The sequence below is a fragment of the Dendrobates tinctorius genome, unplaced genomic scaffold (assembly GCF_039654945.1).
Source record: "Dendrobates tinctorius isolate UK_male_01 unplaced genomic scaffold, ASM3965494v1 ptg000034l, whole genome shotgun sequence".
Taxonomy (NCBI): domain Eukaryota; kingdom Metazoa; phylum Chordata; class Amphibia; order Anura; family Dendrobatidae; genus Dendrobates; species Dendrobates tinctorius.
Window position 1 is genome coordinate 8440559 of NW_027361702.1, and position 25743 is coordinate 8466301.

Genomic DNA, 25743 nt, shown 5'->3' on the forward strand with positions numbered 1-25743 from the left:
AGCAGACTGTTCAATATGTGGCCTGTACTTTTTTATTTTTAACCCCAACTCGCATTTCGCACTGATTCTTCCAGAGGGGAGTGTTAAGTCCCTCTTCAATTTGGTCTAGCACCTTTCTTTTTATTTCATGGTCTGTTTTGATAATAAAGAATGATATTTTAACTGACATACCATTGTGTGGTACCCCCCTTTTTCTATATGGAGATAGAACACTGTTAAATATGTGGCCTGGATTTTTTTTGGCCCACCAAAATTTTGTTAATAAGTAGGCAATGACACTAAGAAAAAAATTGTTGGAGTACTAAAATTGTCAAATATTTAGCGCACTGATATTCGATGCGTGTAGTGTACAAAGCGCAGTGATAAATATAAGAACTGTAGCTAAATACTTTTTGGCCAGTTAAAAAAATTTTTGGTCAGCAAAATGGTGTCCAAAAGTGTTGTAAACACACTCCAAAATACTACTGTACCAAAAAATAGGCCAGAATTTTCTGCGCACTCAGATCTGATGCCTCGGCCAAAAAAAAGCCATTTTAATTGCTAGATTTTCACGTTGAATTAGCTGGCTGTAGTCTGCAGTGTAACCAAGCAAATGAATGTAGAAAAAAAAGGGGGCTCTGTATTGCTTTGTAATAAAATTAGCAGGATTCAGGTGCAAAAAAAATAAATCCTAGTCACTGATAGGAATATATAAAATAGGCAGCAGCAGACAGTAATGGACCCTTTTGAAGTATACAGTGAGATCTGTATACTCACATACAGTGCCTGCATGCCTTGCACTGATGTGGATATGCGCCCATAGACTCCCCTGCCTACCTAGCACTGCAATCTATATACCCCCTAATTAGCCCTAAAAAGGACTGTTGGCTAAGCTGGATTTGTGGATTGAGCAATGGTAGAACCACACTAATAAAAGCACAAATCTGACCCTATCTCAGCAGCAGCTCTCCCTACACTGTCTGATTCCGGAGCTGAATGCGCCGAGCAGGGCAGTGTCCGGTCTCTTATAGACCTGATGATGCTGTGTGGCCAGGCAATAACTGTAATACCACAACAAAGATGGCTGCGGCATTACAGTGCATGACAGACAATCCCTACATGTTCATTGGTGCTCTAAAGAGCATCAAAATTGCAGGGCAGAGACCCGAGCTCCCGACGAATAATACCGGAAATGCTCAGTCCTCGCCGAGTACACTGAGTACACATTCACTCATCACTATCCGGTATGTGTAGTGACAGTTTTCTGACGTACCGGAAACACTGACACACGTAGACCCATTCAAATGAATGAGTCTATGCAAATGTCAGCGTGTTCTCACAGACCATGTGTCTATGTGCAAAACACGCAGACATGTCTGTTTTTACCCGGACACGGACCACAACACGTGCAGCACACGTGCACACAGAGAACAATGTACACTGTCCTCCGTGAGCATGGACGGCCGCCGGTGAAGAAGCGGCTACTGTAAGCGCTGTTCCCCTACATGTGGTGCTGAATGCAGCTGTCATTCTCCCTGCTCTGCCGGCAACAGCATGAGCAGGGAAAAATGAATGAAAAAAAAAACTACGTGTGGTCCTTCTTATATTTTGAACCAACCCAGCAAAACTAACAGGTGCGGGCTGCTATTCTCAGGCTGGAAAGGGTCCATGAATATGGCCCCTCCAGCCTAAAAACAGCAGCTCGCAGCTGCCCAGAAAAGGCGCATCTATTATATGCGCCTATTCTGGAGCTTTGTCAGGTTCTTCCGACTTGTCCTGTAGTGGTGGCAAGTGGGGTAATAAGGGGTTAATGTCACCTTTCTATTGTAAGGTGACATTAGGCCCGGCTAAGTAATGGAGAGGTGTCAATAAGACACCTATCTATTACTAAGCCTATAGTAAGAAAAGGGTTAAATAAACATACACACAGTAAGAATAAAGTCTTTTAAAGAAATATTACACCACACATTTTTTGCATCTTCATTACACTGCTAATCCCATATCGAATCCCTCAATCTCCTGTAAAAAAAAAAACAACTAAAAAAAAACCAAACAATATACAATACCTGTCTGGCGTACAGTTATTCCCACGATGCAATCCGTATCTGGGGATAATCAGTTTACAACCGGAGCATTGCTAATGCAACCGCTCGGGCTGTAAACTGCTGGGGAATGAATGGGAAGCAGCGTGCACAGGCTCAGTGACTAATGGTGACTAGGGATGAGCGAGTATACTCGCTAAGATTCAGTACTCGGCGAGTAATGCGGTACTCGAATCCTGGTGGGTATTTCACTACTCGCTTCGCAATGTTCGACACAGCTCGCACAGTCCCCGCACAGCCCAGCACAAGTCCCCGCATAGTCCCGCACAGCCTGGCACAGTCCCCACACAGTCCCCGCACAGCCCAGCACAGTCCCCGCACAGCCTGACACAGTCCCCGCCCAGCCCAGCCCAGTCCCGCAAAGCCCAGCTCGGTCCCCACACAGTCCACACACAGCCAAGCACAGTCCCCCCACAGTCCCGCACAGCCCAGCACTGTCCCATACAGTCCCCGCACAGCCCTGCACAGTCCCACAAAGCCTGGCACAGTCCCCGCACAGTCCCGCAAAGGCAAGCACAGCCCATTACTCGCATTTCCCATAGACTTACAATGGACTCGCTACTCGTTATGAGTATCCGAGTATTAGGAGGTACTCGTAATGAGTACAGCGAGTCCGAGTATTTCACTACTCGCTCATCCCTAGCGGTGACGTCACTGAGTCTATGTTCTATGCCGGCATGAACTCCTGTGACCTCAGCACCATGGCAAAATAACGGGGTAAAGGGGACTGTACATGATGATGTGTGGAAAGTGGCTATGTATAGCTAGAAGGTGCTCAGTGGCATACTATAATTTATATTTGGAATGGTGGGTTGCATAATAACCAATTATGTATTAATGGTGGGTGCATATCTGTATGCAGATGTGCAGTGTAGAAGAAAGGGAAAAAGTGTTATTTTATGAAGAGATGAGTCCTGGCTGAAAGAAGTGATGGCGGTCAGTGCTGCATGAATACGAAAAGCAAAGATGAAGGACTTCAGCAAGAGACATCACCGGTGAGTCAGTGTGTTACCTGTACACTGACACTATAAACTGTATTCTCTGTACAGAGCTCCTGTGTATAATGTCACCAGTGATCACTATATTATCTGTACACTGACACTGTATACAGAGGTCCTGTGTATAATGTTACTGGTGATCACTGTATTACCGGTACACTGACACTGTATACTATGTACAGAGCTCCTGTGTATAATGGCACTGGTGATCACTGTATTACCTGTACACTGACAGTAAATACAGTGTACCTGTGTATAATGTCATTTAGTATTGTGCTGTTTTTTTATTAATGATCAGTATTGTATTCAGTCACTATGTGGTGGTTAGAGTTGAGCGACTTTTGGTTTTTTAGGGTCGCGTTTCGTTTCGTGAAACCCGACTTTCCCAAAAGTTGGGTCGAGCAAGATTGTCCGATTATAGGGAAAAGTCGGGGTCGTCCCGAAACACGAAACCCAATGTAAGTCAATGGGGAATAAAAGTCGGCAGTGAGAGGAGGACAGGAAACACACCAACAGTGCCCATTTGAATGCCAAAAGCATCAATTCTTCTTACTTAAGCTTGTCAACCTTAATTAACTTCATAATATAAGTTACGCACTGAAAAATGGGTGTTATTTGGCTAAAGTTGTGGGGGGGGAGGGCTGGCTGCAGGTTTTCAGGTGCCCTGGGCGAAAGAGCGCCCCTTTAACACATACCACAACTCATCATGCTCCGATACGGCAGATAAATAGCGGTATAGTACAATGAAAAATACCTCACTTTTTACATCTCATGACGAGGCCCATCTATTTCTCCATACAGAATCATTGGTCCCATATAATGTTTGAAACAGTATATGATGAGCTCTACATAATGCTACAGTATATGTTGGTCCCCATGGATGAAGCTCCACTGTCTTATGGGCCCAAATAATGCTCCAAACATAATGGGCCCCATTTCTAATGCTCTAGTGTATAATGGGCCCTGTAAATGCTGCTCCAGTGTCTGATGTCCACCTTTGGAATGTTCCAGTGTATGGTGGGCCCCATCTATCATTCTCCAGAGTATAGTGCTCCCCAAAAATTGCTGTCCCAACATTGAAAACAATCAAATAAGTCTCCTCGCTAGGGAATCCCTGTACTTGTCTGGACAGGTGCTGTAGCTTGCTTAACAGCTCGCCAGCCGTTCTCACGCCCAGTATGGATTGCACGTGATTGCACAAAGGTTAGAAAGGGTACCGTATCCCCGGATAACATGTATGGATAGCGTACACATTCAAAATATATGTCTATACAGCATGAGGCAGGCTCAGATGGTGTTAGGCCCAGTATGGATTGCACGTGATTGCACAAAGGTTAGAAAGGGTACCGTATCCCTGGATAACATGTATGGATAGCGTACACATTCAAAATATATGTCTATACAGCATGAGGCAGGCTCAGACGGTGTTAGGCCCAGTATGGATTGCACGTGATTGCACAAAGGTTAGAAAGGGTACCGTATCCCTGGATAACATGTATGGATAGCGTACACATTCAAAATATATGTCTATACAGCATGAGGCAGGCTCAGACGGTGTTAGGCCCAGTATGGATTGCACGTCATTGCACAAAGGTTAGAAAGGGTACCGTATCCCCGGATAACATGTATGGATAGCGTACACATTCAAAATATATGTCTATACAGCATGAGGCAGGCTCAGACGGTGTTAGGCCCAGTATGGATTGCACGTGATTGCACAAAGGTTAGAAAGGGTACCGTATCCCCGGATAACATGTATGGATAGCGTACACATTCAAAATATATGTCTATACAGCATGAGGCAGGCTCAGACGGTGTTAGGCCCAGTATGGATTGCACGTCATTGCACAAAGGTTAGAAAGGGTACCGTATCCCCGGATAACATGTATGGATAGCGTACACATTCAAAATATATGTCTATACAGCATGAGGCAGGCTCAGACGGTGTTAGGCCCAGTATGGATTGCACGTCATTGCACAAAGGTTAGAAAGGGTACCGTATCCCCGGATAACATGTATGGATAGCGTACACATTCAAAATATATGTCTATACAGCATGAGGCAGGCTCAGACGGTGTTAGGCCCAGTATGGATTGCACGTCATTGCACAAAGGTTAGAAAGGGTACCGTATCCCCGGATAACATGTATGGATAGCGTACACATTCAAAATATATGTCTATACAGCATGAGGCAGGCTCAGACGGTGTTAGGCCCAGTATGGATTGCACGTCATTGCACAAAGGTTAGAAAGGGTACCGTATCCCCGGATAACATGTATGGATAGCGTACACATTCAAAATATATGTCTATACAGCATGAGGCAGGCTCAGACGGTGTTAGGCCCAGTATGGATTGCACGTCATTGCACAAAGGTTAGAAAGGGTACCGTATACCCGGATAACATGTATGGATAGCGTACACATTCAAAATATATGTCTATACAGCATGAGGCAGGCTCAGATGGTGTTAGGCCCAGTATGGATTGCACGTCATTGCACAAAGGTTAGAAAGGGTACCGTATCCCCGGATAACATGTATGGATAGCGTACACATTCAAAATATATGTCTATACAGCATGAGGCAGGCTCAGACGGTGTTAGGCCCAGTATGGATTGCACGTCATTGCACAAAGGTTAGAAAGGGTACCGTATCCCCGGATAACATGTATGGATAGCGTATACATTCAAAATATATGTCTCAGGAGGCAGGCTCAGACGGTGTCAGGCACAGTATGGATTTGACGACCCAGATTACACAGCAGAGGAGCAGGGAGAGGTAAAGATTGCAAATGCTGGGGCCCTGCCCAAGCAAGGGGGGCCCACTCATGGGCGTCGGTACTGGCACTGGGCCCCTCATAGTACAGCGGTGTGTCTGACGGCGGGTGTGCACCACCGCCGTCAGAGACACTTGATTGCACTATGAGGGACCCTGTGCCAGTGCCCGCGCCCAAGAGTCGGCCTACCCACCTGTCCAGGGCAACGGCACTCGCACGGTGTCGTGCGGTAGGTGGTGACCCCGGCCATGGGGGGGGAGGCAGCACAGTTAGGGAGTTTTAGAAAGTGGCATATGTTGATGTTGGACATTCAGCTGATGCAAAAGGCGAAATAGGTGAAGTACCAGGAAGAGGTGGACCAAAGCAAGCCATTTTTCTGTCACCCTATGTGTCATCAGGGGAAGGTGGGACAAAATCCTTGGAAACCCATGCGTGGTTCATTTTAATGAAGGTTAGATCATCCACATTTTGGGTTGACAGACGGGTCCTTTTTTCTGTAAGGATTGATCCAGCTGCACTGAAGACTCTTTCCGATAGCACACTTGCAGCTGGGCAAGCGAGCTCCTGTAAGGCATATTGGGCCAATTCAGGCCAGGTGTCCAGTTTAGCGGCCCAATAGTCAAAGGGGAATGACCTGTGTGGGAGAACATCGATATGGGAGGAAAAGTAGTTTGTAACCATAGTTGACAACTGCTGTCTCCTGTCACTTTCCATCGATGCAGTATTACCAGTTGTGTGAGCGGTATTTGAAAAATCAGTCCACAACATTGTCATGAAACCCCTGTCTCCAACGCCACTTCTGCTGTGTGCACCACGAACACCTCTGCCAAGCTGCCCCCGGCCCGTACGGCTCGTGTGAGAACCATCACCGCTGCTGTGTGCTGGGAATGCCTCAAGCAACCGATTTACCAGAGTTGCTTGTTTATTAGCCAATATTAGGTCAAGGTTCTCCTGTGGCATGATGTTTTGTAATTTGCCTTTATAGCGTGGATCCAGGATGCTGGCCAACCAGTAGTCGTCATCGTTCATCATTTTGGCAATGCGGGGGTCCCTTTTTAGGATCCGCAAGGCATAATCTGACATGTGGGCCAATGTTCCCGGTGTCAATGATGCACTGCGAGTGCTGGGTGGAGGAGCACTTTCTGGCAAATCCACATCCCTCCAGGCACGCACAAACCCTGTACCAGACCTTGCCACGCCAACATTTTCACTTGCCCCACGAGATGCATCCTCCTCCCCTAAGTAATCATCCCCATCATCCTCCTCCTCCTCCTCTTCTTCCTCCACTTCGTCCAGGAGAGGTCCCTGAGCAGACAATGGCTGAATGTCATCAAGGATTCCCACCTCTTCCTCCTCATCAACATTGGCTGCAGACGCCTGCTCCTTAAGGTGCGTCAAAGTTTGCATGAGCAGACGCATAAGTGGGATGCTCATGCTTAGGATGGCGTCGTCTGCGCTTACCAGCCGTGTGCATTCCTCAAAACACTGAAGGACTTTACAAAGGTCTTTCAGCTTCGACCACTGCACGCCTGTCAACTCCATGTCTGCTCTCAAAGTGCCTGGCCGTGTATCCTCCCACAAATGCATTATGGCCTGCCTCTGCTCGCACAGCCGCTCCACCATGTGCAGGGTGGAGTTCCACCTTGTTGCAATGTCGATAATGAGGCGGTGGTTGGGAAGGTGGAGCAATCGCTGCAGCTTCTGCATACGAACGGAGTGTACAGGTGACCGGCGGATGTGCGCGCACAGTCTTCGCACCTTCTGGAGCAGGGCTGTTAACTCCGGATAATTTTTGAGGAAGCACTGCACCACCAGGTTCAATGTGTGAGCCAAGCAAGTTATGTGGCTGAGTTTTGAAAGGGCTATGGCTGCCACAAAATTACGGCCGTTATCACTAACTACCTTGCCTGCCTCAAGATGTACACTGCCCAGCCATGACTCAGTTTGTCGCTTCAAGTACTCGGCCAGCACCTCGGCGGTGTGTCTGTCGCCCAAACACATCATCTGCAACACAGCCTGCTGACGCTTTCCACTAGCTGCTCGATAGGGGGACACATCGTGTGCAACAGTGGCAGCTGCAGATGGAGTGCTCGTACGACTGTGCTCTGTGGACGAGCTTTCGCTTCTGGAGGAGGAGGAGGGTCGAACGCCTACAGCCAACTGTTTCCTATACCGTGGGCTAGGCAGCACTGTCCCACGACCGCTGTCCCCTGTGGACCCTGCATCCACCTAATTAACCCAGTGCGCAGTGATGGACACGTAACGGCCCTGGCCATGCCGACTGGACCATGCATCAGTTGTGAGGTGCACCTTTCCTCTCACTGACTGCTTGAGTGCATGGACAATGCGGTCTTTCACATGATGGTGGATGGCTGGGATGGCTTTGCGAGAGAAGAAGTGGCGACTGGGTAGGTCATAGCGTGGTACTGCATAGGCCATGAGTTCGCGGAAAGCTGTGCTTTCCACCAACCGAAAGGGCATCATCTCAAACGAGATTAGTTTGGCAATGTGGGCGTTCAAACCCAGTGTACGCGGATGAGAGACTGAGTACTTTCTTGACCTACTCATAGTGTCTGGGAGGGTGAGCTGGACTTGAGAGCTGCATATGGTGGAAGTAGCGGTGGACAGGGCGGACTGAGAGAGGGTTGATGATGGTGATGGAGTTGGTGTTCTTTCTGATGGCCTAGAATCAGTCTTTCGTTGATATAACAGTGGGATTCCCTGACTGCTGTGGCCTTGCAACGACACCTCAACATTTGCTGCTGTGCTAACCGGTGGGCTTACAGTGGGGGAAACAATGTAGCGTTGCTGACTACCTTCGTTGTGATCAGTTGCACATGTGGCACTTGAGGTTTGGTGTTGTGTCCACGCTTGCAAGTGCATGCTGGTTAAATGTCTAAGCATGCAACTGGTATTCAAATTTTTCAGATTTTTCCCTCGGCTAAAGGTCTTTGCGCACTTCTTACAGATAACCTTGGCCTGATCATGAGGATTTTGTTCAAAAAAGTGCCACACTGCACTCTTCCTACTTTGGCAGACATTTTGCGGCCTAGCACGCTGTGATCTTTTGACCCTCTGGACAAGCTGTCAAGCAACTCTTTTGATGTTTGGAACCTGTCTTTGGAGTGCTCCGGGCCTGCCAGATAACAGCTGTTGCGATGTCGATGTCTGCTGTGGATGCTCCTCATCTGAGCTATTGGAAGCAGCACCCTCTTCCCCCAATGGATGCCAATCTGGGTCAACAACTGGGTCATCCATCACCTCCTCTTCTATGTCATGTGCACCTTTCTCTGTGTCACCGTGTATGGTGGTATAGTGTGCGGGAAGGGGCACCTGAGTCTCATCAGGGTCAAAATCTGGCTCTGTACACTGCGAGGACAATGTAGTGCTCTGAATGAATGTACCAGCAGAATCATCCATCAGCGGCTGTGCATCAGTGCACTCCATGTCAGATTCATCTTGGCCTGGGTAATTCACCATTTGACTTGATAATCCAGGCATGGTATGTGAAAACAGCTCCATGGAGTAATCAGTAGTATGGCCTGCGTCATCCTTCAATCTTGGTTGGGGTGAAGGACACAAGGAAAGGTGTGGTTCATGAACATGAGCCTCCAATGACGACTCAGTGCTTTTACTTTTTACAACTGAAGAAGAGGAGGCGATAGAGCTGGAGGCTGAGTCAGCAATGTAAGACAAAACTTTTTCCTGATGCTCTGCCTTTAAAAGCGGTTTGCCAACTCCTAGAAAACTAAGCGTTCGAGGCCTTATGTAGACAGACGATGACGCAGGGTCAGCACCTCCTGCATTCGGTCCTATTTTGCTCTTGCCACTACCATCAGATCCACCACCAACACCATCATTACCAGCTGCCAACCCCCGCCCAATTCCACGGCCTCTTCCACCAGCCTTCCTCATTTTTGTTAGAAATGTAGACAAAATCCAACAAACTATATAGTAATGTAAAACAAGGTACAAGGTGTCTATAGGACAGGGGAGATTTAGAATTTCTGCACACACTTGTGGACAGTGGACACTTTTGGATTGTGTGAGGCCCACTGATATCTGAGCGCTATGTGACACGCTCGATGGCACAGCTGCCTGTGACCAAAGTGACGAGAGGATAATGGAGATTTTGAATCTCTGCGTACACTTTTGGACACTGGACACTTGTAGATTGTGTGAGGCCCACTGATATCTGAGCGCTATGTGACACGCTCGATGGCACAGCTGCCTGTGACCAAAGTGACGAGAGGATAATGGAGATTTTGAATCTCTGCGTACACTTTTGGACACTGGACACTTGTAGATTGTGTGAGGCCCACTGATATCTGAGCGCTATGTGACACGCTCAATGGCACAGCTGCCTGTGACCAAAGTGACGAGAGGATAATGGAGATTTTGAATCTCTGCGTACACTTTTGGACACTGGACACTTGTGGATTGTGTGAGGCCCACTGATATCTGAGCGCTATGTGACACGCTCGATGGCACAGCTGCCTGTGACCAAAGTGACGAGAGGATAATGGAGATTTTGAATCTCTGCGTACACTTTTGGACACTGGACACTTGTGGATTGTGTGAGGCCCACTGATATCTGAGCGCTATGTGACACGCTCGATGGCACAGCTGCCTGTGACCAAAGTGACGAGAGGATAATGGAGATTTTGAATCTCTGCGTACACTTTTGGACACTGGACACTTGTTGATTGTGTGAGGCCCACTGATATCTGAGCGCTATGTGACACGCTCGATGGCACAGCTGCCTGTGACCAAAGTGACGAGAGGATAATGGAGATTTTGAATCTCTGCGTACACTTTTGGACACTGGACACTTGTAGATTGTGTGAGGCCCACTGATATCTGAGCGCTATGTGACACGCTCGATGGCACAGCTGCCTGTGACCAAAGTGACGAGAGGATAATGGAGATTTTGAATCTCTGCGTACACTTTTGGACACTGGACACTTGTGGATTGTGTGAGGCCCACTGATATCTGAGCGCTATGTGACACGCTCGATGGCACAGCTGCCTGTGACCAAAGTGACGAGAGGATAATGGAGATTTTGAATCTCTGCGTACACTTTTGGACACTGGACACTTGTGGATTGTGTGAGGCCCACTGATATCTGAGCGCTATGTGACACGCTCGATGGCACAGCTGCCTGTGACCAAAGTGACGAGAGGATAATGGAGATTTTGATTCTCTGCGTACACTTTTGGACACTGGACACTTGTAGATTGTGTGAGGCCCACTGATATCTGAGCGCTATGTGACACGCTCGATGGCACAGCTGCCTGTGACCAAAGTGACGAGAGGATAATGGAGATTTTGAATCTCTGCGTACACTTTTGGACACTGGACACTTGTAGATTGTGTGAGGCCCACTGATATCTGAGCGCTATGTGACACGCTCGATGGCACAGCTGCCTGTGACCAAAGTGACGAGAGGATAATGGAGATTTTGAATCTCTGCGTACACTTTTGGACACTGGACACTTGTAGATTGTGTGAGGCCCACTGATATCTGAGCGCTATGTGACACGCTCGATGGCACAGCTGCCTGTGACCAAAGTGACGAGAGGATAATGGAGATTTTGAATCTCTGCGTACACTTTTGGACACTGGACACTTGTGGATTGTGTGAGGCCCACTGATATCTGAGCGCTATGTGACACGCTCGATGGCACAGCTGTGACCAAAGTGACTAGAGGATAAGGGAGATTGGATTGCTTTTAAAAAAGCAGTTTGCGGAGCAGTGGGTAAACAGCAATGCCAGCGTGTCAGGAAGCCTTAGAAGGCAGCCCAACAACCAACACCACTGATACACCACAATATAGCCTCCCCTTGCACTGCACACACAGTGACTTGTGTGTTGTGCAGGCCAAATCGCTAGCAGCAGAAGCAGTTCTTTTGTCTTCTTCCCTGCCTAACGCTCTCCCTACAGAATCAGCAGCAACCTCTCCCTATACTAAGATCGGCAGAAGTAAGATGGCGGTCGGCGTGCACGCCCTTTTATACCCCCTGTGACGCCCACCAAAGCAAGCCAATCACTTGCATGCCCTTCTGAAAGATGGTGGTGACCCGTGCCTAGGTCATCACGTTGCCCACAGTGTCCGTGGATCCTGACTGGCTGAAAAAGAGCGCAAAACAAACTTTTGAAACGCGACTTTGGCGCGTAAGTCGCCGACCTCGTGGCCGACCTCATCCTAGGGTCGGGTTTCGTTTCATGAAACCCGACTTTGCCAAAAGTCGGCGACTTTTGAATTTTTTCGACCCGTTTCGCTCAACTCTAGTGGTGGTATATGTGGTCTGGTCATGGTGTGGTGGTATTGGTTCCTTGTATGTGGTATTATTTGGTCACTATGTGGTGGTAATATGTGATCTCGTCATGGTGAGATGACATTTGTCCCTTGTATGTAGTATTATAGATCACTATGTGGTGGTAATATGTGGTCTAGACACGGTGTGACGGTATTTGTCCCATGTAATTTGTATTAATGGTCTTTTATGTGACTCATTCCCTTAAAGAAAAATACACAAAAATATCTTTATATTTAATATAAAAGGAAGCACACTGTAGCGCCAAACCATGCAAACATGAAAAATGAATAATGAATTGCATTACTGCATTAGAAGTATGAAAAATTGAGAAAGTTTAGCGCATAAAATGGCCAAATTATGTGTACCTGGAAGCCATGTTAAGGCATTTCTCGTTTTCCAGGTCCCTATTCTATGCCAATCCTCACTAAGGCTGGTTTCACACTTGCTTTTTTTTGCAGCGCGTTTTCCCGCAAAAAAACGCATTGAAAAAACGCATACAAAAGCATACAACTGCTGCGTTTTTTTCAAGCATTTTTATGAGCATGCATGAAAAAAACGCAGCGTTTTTATGCGTTTGTATGCGTTTTTAGTGCGTTTTTACCGCGTTTGCATTTTTTTCCAACATTAGGTGGCCCCTCACACTAACCCAAACCATGACTTTACTAACCCTAACCCTGACCCTAACCCTAACCCTGACCCTAACCCTAACCCTAACCCTGACCCTGACCCTAACCCTAACCCTAACCCTGACCCTAACCCTTAACCAAACCATACTTAACCCTAACCCAAACCCTAAACCCTAACTAACCCTAACCCTGACCCTAAACCTAACCCTAACCCTAACCCTGACCCTAACCCTAACCCTAACCCTGACCCTAACCCTTAACCAAACCATACTTAACCCTAACCCAAACCCTAAACCCTAACTAACCCTAACCCTGACCCTGACCCTAACCCTAACCCTAACCCTGACCCTAACCCTTAACCAAACCATACTTAACCCTAACCCTAACCCTGACCCTAACCCTTAACCAAACCATACTTAACCCTAACCCAAACCCTAAACCCTAACTAACCCTAACCCTGACCCTAAACCTAATCCTAACCCTGACCCTAACCCTAACCCTAACCCTGACCCTAACCCTTAACCAAACCATACTTAACCCTAACCCAAACCCTAAACCCTAACTAACCCTAACCCTGACCCTAACCCTAACCCTAAACCTAACCCTAACCCTAACCCTGACCCTAACCCTAACCCTAACCCTGACCCTAACCCTTAACCAAACCATACTTAACCCTAACCCAAACCCTAAACCATAACTAAACCTAACCCTGACCCTAAACCTAACCCTGACCCTGACCCTAACCCTAACCCTAAACCCCTTAACTAACCCTAACTCTAACCCAAACCCCTAAATTCCATGGTTAACAAAAAAAAACGCATGTGCAAAAAAACGCATACATAAGCATGCCAATGCGCACATATGCGCACCCATAGACTATAATGGGTGTCTTGCTGTAAAAAAACGCATTGCGCGCGCATGCGTTTTTTTGAGGCAAGTTGGACGCACCAAAAAATGCAACAGGTTGCATTTTGTGCGCCCGAGCGCATACCGCAAAAAAACGCATGCGTGGTAAAACGCGTACAAACGCATGTGTATGCGCACATAAGCGCATCCCATGCAAAGTATAGGGAAAAAAACGCATGCGCTATTTAGCGCTAAAATACCGCGAAAAAAAACGCAAGTGTGAAACCAGCCTAAGACTGTCACTGGAGTCTTAGTGAGGATTGGCATAGAATAGGGACCTGGAAAACGAGAAATGCCTTATAAAGTTGCTTCCAGGTACACATAACTTGGTCATTTTATGCGCTAAACTTTCTCAATTGTTCATACTTCTAATGCAGTAATGCAATTCATTATTCATTTTTCATGTTTTCATGGTTTGGCGCTACAGTGTGCTTCCTTTTTTGCTTGAATGTATATGAGTTGGTGACTCTAGGTTAAGCACCTGTTCACACTATGCTTATACTTGGATTTGACGGTCAGTTTTTGAAATTTACATTTAATGGCTTAGCGTAGATTAGTGTCCGGCCAAAAGAGTCTACCGTGTCGTGGTGGTGGCTTAAAAATTCCTTTGGCCAGAACAAAAGCTGCTGGCTATGTATGTGATCTGGTGTTTGATGGGAACTGTTAATATGTGATTGATGAGAACGTGGTGGAGAAGTTGAGTTTTTCCAAGAGTGAGCAGTGGGACTATGGAAGGTTCAAAGGGTGGAGGTGGAGCTGGGGTAAAGCCTGGGCATAGTCTCAAGGCGGCCCAAAAATTTTGCCAGTATGGGGCCCTGAAATTCCTAGTGGCAGTCCTGCTGCTCAGTACCACTTTTCCTGTCCTGTATATACTGTATACACTGCACAGTACCACTCCTGTCCTCTGTCCTGTTGTTGGAGAGGCGACATTGGTCTTTGGGAGGGTTAATATTGGTTTATTATTTTCAGGAATACTGTGGGAAAATAAAAAATACCGTATTTTTCAGACTATAAGATGGACTTTTTTCCTCCCAAAATGTGGAGGAAAATGGGGGGGTATCTTATAGTCCAGATGAATCGGCTCTGAATGTGGTGGGGAGGTGGGAGAGCGGCATCGGCGGAGCAGTGGGTCACAGAGGCAGGAGCTGGCTGTGTGGCTAACTTTTGTGCCCGCTGCTAGAGATAAATGAATTTTCACTGCATTCCACCCCCATGGGCGTAGAGGGCAATGAATATTAATTTCTTTTTAGCTTCCTGGTATGATTGGCCCCCATCCAGGTCCTGGTATGATTGGTGCCATCCTTATTCTGGTATGATTGGCCCACACCCCCATCCTGTTATGCATGGCCCCATCCTTATGCTGATATGATTGGTTCCATCCTTTCCTTATCCTGGTATGCATAGCGCCATCAGGAAAGATAAAAAAAAAAACATTACATTTACCTTACCGGCACTCCCTCACAGCATCCTGCTCAATTGCTAGCAGCTGCTTAAAGGGGATCTGTCACCCTTTTTTTGCACTATGAGCTACCGGCATTGACATCAGGGGCTTATCTACAACATTCTGTAATTCTGTAGATAAGCCCCCGATGAAAGATAAGAAAACACGTTAGATTGTACTCACCAGAGAGGGCGGTCCAGTCCGATGGGTGTTGCGGTCGGCGCCTCCGGTCTTCATACGATGCCGTCCTCTTCTTTCCTTCCTGCAGTGGCTCCAGTGCAGGCGCACTGCTCTGCCCTGTTGAGGGCAGAGCAGAATACTGCAGTGCACAGGCGCCAGACCTCTCCCGACGCCTGCGCACTGCAAGACTCTGCTCTGCCCTCAACAGGGCAGAGCAGTGCGCCTGCACAGGAGCCACTACAGGAAGGGAGAGGAGGATGGCATCGTATGAAGATGGGAGGAGCTGGACCAGACCGCGACACCCATCTAACGTGTTTTTCTTATCTTTCAGGTTACATCGGGGGCTTATCTACAGCATTACAGAATGCTGTAGATAAGCCCCTGATGTTAATGCCAACACCACATAGTGCAAAAAAAAGGGTGACAGATGGGTGCATGGCAGGGACATCATGCGCTGCTTGCAAGCCGAAGGGCAGCTGCCGGAAAACTCAGTGCTCTCTGCATGCCAGACTGTTCTTCGCAGAGAGTGATGATCCTTTGTCCAAGAAATATTCTTCTGTTATAAACGTCATACAGTAAGGGACCTGACTTTAAAAATAGTTTGTAGCAGCTAGTGTGTTATAGAGGTCTGATCCATAGGCCACAAACAAATTCTTCTGTTATTAACGTCCTACAGTAAGTGACCTGAGTGTAAAAAAAGTTTGTATCATCTACTGTGTTCTAGAGGTACGATCCTGGTCCAAAAAAAAAAATTCTTCTGTTATTAATGTCATAGAGTAAGAGACCTAACTTTAAAAATAGTTTGTAGCATCTAGTGTGTTATAGAGGCCTGATCATAGGCCTCAAACAAATTCTTCTGTTATTAACGCCCAGGACCGGTTTTAGACAAAGTGGGGCCCTAGGCAAAAGTTTAAAGTGGGGCCCCAAATGCTAACATTGTAAAATCACACATTTAGGTTACATTACATGAGCAGGATGCAGATACAGGTGGCAGAGGGGCCTGTGCTGGCACTGTGGCCCCCATATTCAGGGATTTAGGGGCCTTATATCAGTCAACGGGTCAGCCACTATTAGCATTACACAGGAACGTTGCTAGGGTCAGAAAAGATTGGGGACAACTCTTTGTCTTGGGGCTTGGGCCCCCCAACCCCCTCTTATTTTTTTTTTTAACACTGCAGATAATAGCAGGGCTCCCAACTGTCCTGGATCCAGTGGGACAGTCCCGATTTTGACACTTCCACCTGCTATCCCGGCCGGGATCGTAGTTTGCCCTGCACTGCAAATCAGCCGCCACGCCCACCTGTAATTTCAGAAGGGACAGTGCACCGATTGCTATACAATTCCCTGTCCAGAACAGAAGCCCTCCCGGCTCACGTGACCAGTCACATGACTGTGACCTCATCCTATGTAACACCAGAGAGAGCAGTAATAACTCTCTGAGAACAGATAATGTAGTAGATGTCACCTGTAGTCCTATGTAACACCACAGATAGTCTTACTCTGAAACGCTATGGCTATGTTCACACGCATTTTTTTCAGTAGCCAAAACCTGTTCGATTGGCAGTTAAAATGTTGCTTTCAAAACACCTGTTTTTCAGCTTGTTTTCTGGTGTTCTTTACACTTTTTTCAGCTTTTTTTAAAGTGGGGATGTTTGCTTTGTCTACAGTATGTTTAAGGCCACGTTCACACGTTGAGTATTCGGTCAGTATTTCACATCAGTATGTGCAAGTCAAAACCAGGAGGGTGAGAAATACAGAAGTGGTGACGTGTTTCTACTATACTTTTGCTCTGATTGTTCCACTGCTGTTTCTGCATTACAAATATTGATGTGAAATACTGACCAAATATTAAACATGTAAACGACACTTAATAGTTTAATTCACCAAAACCACTTAAAAAATTGCAGCGAAAATTGCCATTGCAATATCTGCAGCTTTCTTATATTCTTTCATTGCTTTCTACAGGTGAAAACACACTGAAAGAAGTGACACGCTGCAGATTTAAAAAGTGTTACAGTTCTGAAATTGAGTCAGAAAAAAACAAGCGCATGCAGGAGATTTCAGAAATCTCATATGTTTTGCTGGCACTTTAAAAAGCAGCTTTTGGCCATGTTCATATGCAGAATTTCGGCAGCTTTTTCTTCTGCAAATAAGAAGTTTACAGCATTTTATAGCACAAGCAAAGACAGATTTTCAGAGATCTCCCGCACACCCTTTTATTTTCTCCTGACTGAATTTCACAACTGCAGCGTTTTTTAAATCCGCAGCGTGTCACTTCTTTCAGCAATTTTTTTCACCCGTAGAAAGCAATGAAATACTTTTAGAAAAGCTGCAAATGTCGCAACGCTGTTTTTCGCTGTGTTTTTGGTGAATAAAACTAACTTTATTAAACATGTACTGTAGACAAAATGAATAATATACGAAAAAAACCAGCAAAAGCTGTAAGGGTCTGTGTGTCCACGGTCAGTAAACTCTGGATGCTGCGTACTGTACATGCGCAGCGTCCAACCTACAGCGGCCAGATGTTACAGCATAGTGGAGGTGATTTCTAGAAATTTCATGTCCACTATGCATCCACATACGCCCGCACCTCACCCGCAGAGACAGACATGCAGCATGACTTTCCAGACTGCAGCATGTCAATTTATCTTGCATACAAGAGAAATCTTACCCGTACAATGTATAGGATGCGGTGATTCCGCACAGTTCAATGAACACATGTGGAATCACCTGCGTTCAAAAGATGGCAGCACTTTAGACAGAGCACATGTCGCTGCATCCAAAGTGCTGCCATTTCCAGATCGTCTGCACATACCCTAAAAAATGGGCATTTTGAAAGCAGTGTTTTTATTGCCAAGAGAGCGGCCTTTGGCAGCAAAAAAAAATGCACCATAAACGCTGATTCCTATGCACACCTGTACTAGTACTATATATGTGTACGGTTTACCCTTAGGCCTCTTTCACACATCAGTTTTTTGCCTTCAGGCGCGATCCGGCTTTTTTTTGTAAAACCGGATCCGGCAAAATGCAATGCCGGATCCAGTTTTTCCCCATTGACTTGCATTAGCGCCGGATCGTGCCGGATGGCATTGCGTTTCATCCGTTTTTTGCCGGATCCGGCAACTTGTCTCATTCCGGCGTCTGGAAAAAACGGCTACTGTAACGTTTTTTGTCTCCGGCGAAAAAGCCGGAAGCGCCGGATCCGGCGCTTCCAGCTTTTTGCTACAATGAAAGTCTATGGGCGCCGGAATGCGCCGGATCCAGAAAAAGACGGATCCAGCCACCGGATCCGGTTTTTTTAAGTCTGCGCATGCTCAGATCCAATTGGCCAGCCCCCAGGAACAGAGACGGATCCAGCAAAAAAACGGATCCGTTTCTACAGTTCTCCAAAATTTATGCCGGATCCGTTTTTTCTAAAAATAGCTGGATCCTGCCTGACGGCAAAAAACTGATGTGTGAAAGTAGCCTTATTATTTCACATGGGAATTCATTTATTTCTATATTATAAATACACTGGTTCAGCAGTGTCTTGTGTCATCCAGACAGTAGTGACAGGAGGTCACCCTATCACATTACAAGCAGTGATTAGTGACTGTGGTCAGAGCTGATGCTGATCGCTGCTGTATGTGGCTGTGAATCTTGATCCTACAGCAATCAGCACAGAGCTCTGGGACCACAGTGAGGAAATCACTGCACTCTGACCTGTTATTGCTGCTCTTACCAGGTTCTGTGGCTTCACTTAGGCATATCCATTCTCAGGACAGTGCTAGGAGCAGCCATGATCAAGACTCAGGAGGAGACATACAGAGCTGCAGGCATCTTCCTTCCTGCACTGTCACTGTGCTGTAATCGACCACTCCCCCTCACTCTCAACTTTTAGCCTGACTGCAGGGAGAAAGAGACAGGGGGGCTCAAGGGGCTCTGCGAGACAGACAGTCCAGACTACAGAGCAATGCACAGCATTATTCACTGCTGTACACCCTCTGGGCACTTCATAAATGGACTGCAGATGCAGGGAGCCCCCTTTGTAGGTGGGGGCCCCAGGCATCTGCCTGGTCTGCCTGGTTCAAACGCCGGCCCTGTTAATGCCATACAGTAAGGGAACTGCCTTGAAAAATAGTTTGTAGCATCTAGTGTGTTATAGAGGCCTGATCCATAGGCCACAAACAAATTCTTCTGTTATTAACGCCACACAGTAAGAGACCTGATTTGAAAAATAACTAGTGTGTTACAGAGGCCTGATCCTTGGTCCAAAAAAAAAATAACACAATACAGCACGCCATATTTCAACTTTGAATTTACTGTTGCTGAAATTTAGCTGTTTGCAGAGGTGGTGCAGAGTTTAAAATCTAATTTTTGCTTGTTAATACTGTGCTCCAACCACACTATCGGAGCAACATGACAGGGAAAAATCGAGGCCGTGGTGGAAGGGGAGTTAGGCTTGGTGTTCAAGGAGTACGTGGGGTAGGAGGTAATATTTGTGAAAGCACTAGTGAAGCAATGTCACGTCCTATGCAAAGACAACTGACAACTTATGTTACTGGCCAGGCCACACAGTACTTTTCTTTGGCATCCACACAGCAGTACGCCTTGTCGATGATGCCCAGAAAGAGCATGTACTTGAGTGGATGGCAATTGCATCTTCAAGTGGTCTCTCCTCCTCTTCCTCCACCGCAACATCACACCCAGTACAGTCCACAGATGTGACACCCAAATTCCCCTTGCTTCCCCCCACATCCAACTATCCAAATGTTCAACTGACTGTACGGAACCACAGATGGGCAAGCCTGAAGAGCTGTTCACACATTCTATGCAATGTTCATCAGAAGTGTACTCCAAAGCTTCGCAGAGTCAAGAGGAGGAAACCTGCACTGACGCCCAAATATTTTTTAGCTTGGACCTGGGGCAGGAAGAAGTACGGTCCGAACAGCATACTGACCCTCGTCATCAGACGTTAACCCCTGGGGGAGGTGATCCTGATGAAACTCAGATATCTGAGGCTCGCGCAGACTGTACTGTGCTGTCAGGCAAGAAGAGGAGGAGGGTGACTCCAATGGTAAGGAATGTGATAACACAGAGGATGATGATAAGGTGTTAGATCTCAGTTTGGTGAACATAGAGGCATACAGCTGAGTAGGTCATCTGAGGAGGAAGATGATGAGGTTACGTCCGTCGCAGGCACCAAGTGATGCAGCCATGAAGAGTGATGCATCCTCAGCCACAGCTGTGCCTCTGACCTGCAGCGTCCACGGGTCTGTAGCTCACAGGGGTGGCAAGGGTTGCCTAGCCTTTGTCTTTTTTGACACTGCAAAGGATGAGCCAACTCACGTAATCTGGCAACTTTGCAAAATTAGTCGAAGTAAAAACTGCAATAATTTGACTACTACCTGTATGAACCTTCACATGTGCAATCAACATGCTTTAGTGTGGGAATTCCACTGTGCAAAAATGTGGACCAGCGGACACAACCACCATCAGTCATTCCATCAATCGAATCTGCTGCTTCTTCCTCCTCTTCTGTTACCGTGCCAACTATTGAGCTGCAGGACTTTGACCTCACAACCTCTATTCTTTACCCAATCGAGTCACGCTGACTGAGAGGCCGCCTTCAGCTGCAACGGAAGCGGACCTGCCTGTTGTTTTTGACCGATCTCAGAGACCAATAACACCACAAGTTTCTCAATCCACAGTAACATCTCCGCCTGCACCTCTCTCACGGTCCAGTTTACAGTACTCAACACTCTCACAGCACTACAGCGAGCCCACGGTTATGCAGTTGTGGTCACGGAAAAGATTGTTTCCTCCTACACATGACAAAGGTAAGAGGTTGAACTCCACCATCTCCAATTTGTTGGCCACGGAAATGCTGCCTTTCCGCCTGGTGGATACCGACAGTTTCCAAAAGCTGATAGCCATCGCAGATCCCCCAGTACCAATTACCCAGTCACCATTACTTTTCTAAGAAAGCTGTGCCTGTGCTACATCAACATGTAGCAGACATCACCCGTTCCTTGACAAAATCTCTGTCTGCCAGGGAGCATTTCATTAAGGATACTATTGAAGAGAAAAAGCGCAACGGTGCATTACTCAGTGTACGTATATCAATTTGTATGTAATACACTCACCAGATGGAGCTTACAACAAGCATGGAGGATTTGCTGCTGCAGAACCACAGAACCACGAGGGACCGCCGCAGAAGATACAGGATAGGAGAATTGTGGTCAAACAATCCGCGCTGTGAATTACTAGTGAAGGATTTTTAAAACAGTGGTCTTTATTCGATGCATTTCAGTGTTACACAGAACTCCTTCCTCAGGAAAAACCTGAGAAAGGTGGTTTCTCCTGAGGAAGGAGTTCTGTGTAACTCTCAAACGCGTTGAATAAAGACCACTGTATTAAAAATCATTCATTAGTGATTCACAGCACGGATTGTGTGACCACAATTCTCCTATCCTGTATCTAGGGAGCATTTCACCACAGATATTTGGATGAGTAAGCTTGGCCAAGGGTGTTACATCTCGCTGACTGGGCACTGGGTGACTCTGGAAGCAATAATGGGTCCCCTAAGCCAGATAGAGTTGGAGGCCTCCTTGCTGCGCTGTCCTTGCTGCTTAAAGCTATGCTGCTTAAAGCTTATTGTCCTAGTACTTGCCCATATGGCAGGCAGCTTGAGCCTATTGCAGGTGTCGCTCCTTTGTCACGGCTCCGAGCTCTGATATGCTGCTGTGCCCCGAGTGTTTGATGGGCCAGGGGACCTGAAGTTCCCTGCCCTCCGGATTTAGCTGCTGGACCTGTTGTACCCGTGCAGCCACGGACTCCAGCATCCAGTTTTAGCGCTCTGTTCTGGGATGAGCTTGGTCACAGCCCCACTCCCCAGCTTTTTGTAGACTTCTCTCTTCCTCTATAACTCTTCTCTGACTCAAACTGCAACCCTAGTCTGGGGACGAGCTCCTCACTCTTCCAGACTCCATCACTGACTGACTAACCCCACCTCCAGGCCAGAACTAATAGGGAAACTCCTCTAAAACCGGGTTTTGAGCTCCCCCTTCTGGTCTGGATTCAGGAAAAGTGTTAAATGCTGATGTTACCTGACCAGGGAATTCCTCCTTGCTTCCAGGCATGACATAACCTCCTGTGAGGGAGGCAATGCCGCTGTGGCAACCAGACTGCTGTCACATTAACACTCCTTGTTGAGTGTCCATCTGCTCGATTGGGTGTAGTGAAAGACCTGTCAGTCCCTATTCTACTATTTTGACTATGGTGACATTGATGCCACTTTGGTGGTGTCTGCCAATAATTTTTGGAAACGAGAACACTTATGGTTGATTGTCCATCTGCTGTATTGGGTGTAGTGAAAGACCTGTCGGTCCCTATTCTACTATTTCTACTGTGGTGAAATTGATGCCAGTTCTGTAGTGTAAGGCCCTCATTTCTTTAAATATGAACACTTCTTGTTTGGTCTCCATCTGCTGCATTGTGTGTAGTGGAAGAACTGTCTGTCCCTATTCTACTGTTTCTACTGTAATGAAATTGATGTCACTTTGGTGGTGTCTACCAATAACTTTTGGAAATGTGAACACTCATGGTTGACTGTCCATCTGCTGGATTGGGTGTATAGAAAGACCTGTTGGTCCCTATTAGACTATTACTACTGTGGTGAAATCGATGTCACTTCTGTGGTGTAAGGCTCTCATTTTTTTTAAATTTGAACACTCCTTGTTGGGTGTCCATCTGCTGTATTGGGTGCAGTGAAAGACCTGTCAGTCCCTATTCTACTATTTCTACTGTGGCCTGTGGTGAAATTGATGCCACTTTGGTGGTATATGCCAATAATTTTGGGAAATGTGAACACTCCTGGTTAGGTCTCCTTCATCCGTGTTGCCTGTAGCAGTAGGCCTCCGAGACCGTCAGGCCTCCACTTCCTTGTACTCAACTACCCATGTTACTATCCTTAAATTTTTCTGACAATGGTAGTCTAGAAAACTGATATTTGTGCCACCTGAGTGTGGCTCAGCATGAAAGCATGTAGAGGTGTTGCATGTGGAGTCAGGGCTCCCAGCAAAGGAGGATCCCTCACCCACCTTGTCTTACTGTGACATTCATTGGAAAGCTGTAAATGCTGCCCCAGACCCTGAATCCTCCTGCCTGGCTGATTGCTGCAGTTCCATGCTGCAATTTGTACTCTGGGTGAATTGAGGCCACTTTCCTGGTGTCTGACCCTCATTTGAAGTGTTTTGGCAGCATTTTTCTAAGGTATTGTGCATGCGTTTGTTTTTGCCTCCCATTGACTATAATTGTGTTTGGTAATGTTCAGTGAATATTCGATTAATTAATCAGAGAGTATTGCAAATTTAGCGAACATATTCTGAATAAAACATGGGAATATTCACTCATTTCTAGGCCCATGTAAAATAATTCATTCTATCACAATGTTTGCGTTATGATGATTCCGCTGAAAGCTGAAATCTGCAACATACAATACGATAGTCACCAAAATTTCTGTAATGCATCTGCTTCATGTAAATCTAATCTAGTAAAGCACCTACCTGCAAGAGTATACAAGGTAACTAATCCCATGCATTGCAAACATCACTGAATAAAAAACTATGAACATTTTAGTATTCTATTTAAATCTCGCTTTGCAGAATATACAGCGGGAAAATCATACAGAGCGATAAAAAAGAAATCTTTGATAATTGATTTTATTTCTGGTATATTCCTTTCTGCACATTTGCAACTGGCGAAACAAATGTTCATTGGCAGCAATCTAACGTCCACCACTGGCCTTAGGAACATGTAAAATGCTATTTCTATTGTCACTGGTGGAGTCCATATTTCTGACTGCCCAGATTTAACACTTTTCTCCGGCAAGATAACTTATTCTCTTTCCTAGCAATTACACCTGCAGAGTTATCTTAAAATCTTACAATATAACTGTAATTCCCGAATAATGGCTTTAAAGGGCAATAACAACACTCAAAGTCATCCTCCCGCTGAGTAAATTATGATAGATTCTGTTGCAGACTCCACGATATCCACCTTTGTCCCTCAATCTTATTTCTCTTTTTGTAGTTACTTCTTCTCTGATTCTCCTCTGACATTTTCATCCATTTCATTCTGTGCTGCTCCTCGCTGTCCTTCTGTGCTATACATTGTGTTATTTTATGCTATTCAACAGAACCTCTACCAAAAGGTTTTCCAGAACTACAGGTCAGTTATTCATAGAAAACCTATTCTTATTTTAGCTACAGTTGGTGGCAACATTCATATTGTTGTATTTGCTCCCTATATTTGCCTTGCTGTTACATTTGTCACATATTTCCTACATCTTTCGTTTTTTTGCCAGCACAAATTAACCTTTATGCAACAATCTCTATTGTTATTTAAAAAAAGGGAAAAAATGAAGTAACTTTGATGAATACATGTTAATTGCAAAAGAAATCTATATGCTATTTTTGCTAGAATAGCACTGCACAATTGTGCGCATTGTGCCGGTATGCTTCTTAAAACATGCTTAAATGGAACCTTTCACCCACAAAAACTCTATTTTCCTGCTGATATAGCAGTAAACAACAGGGAAATATAATTGTAATCATGTTTGACAGCGTAATTCCAACAGCGACTGTAGTGAGAATGAGAAGTTTTATTCAACTGTTTAAAGTCTTAATATGGCAAGAACCTGTCAACTAAGTGAAGAAAAACAACAGTCCAATGACCTTTCACCAAATTCTTCATGTTGAACTGGACACACAATGTAATAGCAGCTGTAAAGAGGAATAAAACATTTTTTCCTTTTGCGGAGATATTATCAATCAACGTATTTTGCACATAATGAGTTAACTTTTGTTAAGTCCATGTGATCATTTTCAGATAACAATTAGTACAGGGAGAAAAGTAAATGCCCCCAGTGCAAAGAAACAGCCACTATTACATTGTGTGTTCAGTTCAATAAGTAAAAATTGTTGAAAGGTCAATCCAAAACATTGCTAAAACCTTGAAGGTATCCTCAAGTGCAGTCATGAAAACCATCCATTGAAATGATTAAATCAGCCCTAATGAGGACCATAATTTCAAGAAAGAAAAACCAAGAATTACTTCTGCTGCAGAGGATAAGTTCATCAGTGTTACAAACCTCAGAAACCACAAATAAACAACACCTCCAATAACAGCCCTCATAAATGATGCACAAACATCAAATAGCTGACACATATCAGCATCATCTGTCCAGATGAGACTAGGAGAAGAAAGCTTCTATGGCTGAATTGCTGCAAAGAAGACACTGCTAAGACTAGAAGTGATCTGATTGAGAACTGGTAAATTTGAGCAATTTCTGATGTGATTTGCATAAATTGGCAAAAAATGCTTAATGACTTTTTACACATTGCAGATGATTGCATCATCCAAAGGAAGCTGAC

At 45.9% G+C, this 25743-nt stretch overlaps 1 protein-coding gene across 1 annotated transcript in view; it reads left to right on the forward strand.

Annotated features, from left to right (window-relative positions):
* FRMPD3 (FERM and PDZ domain containing 3) overlaps positions 1-25743 on the forward strand; it is a 382662-nt gene that overhangs the window by 65039 nt on the left and 291880 nt on the right. The window lies entirely within an intron of this gene.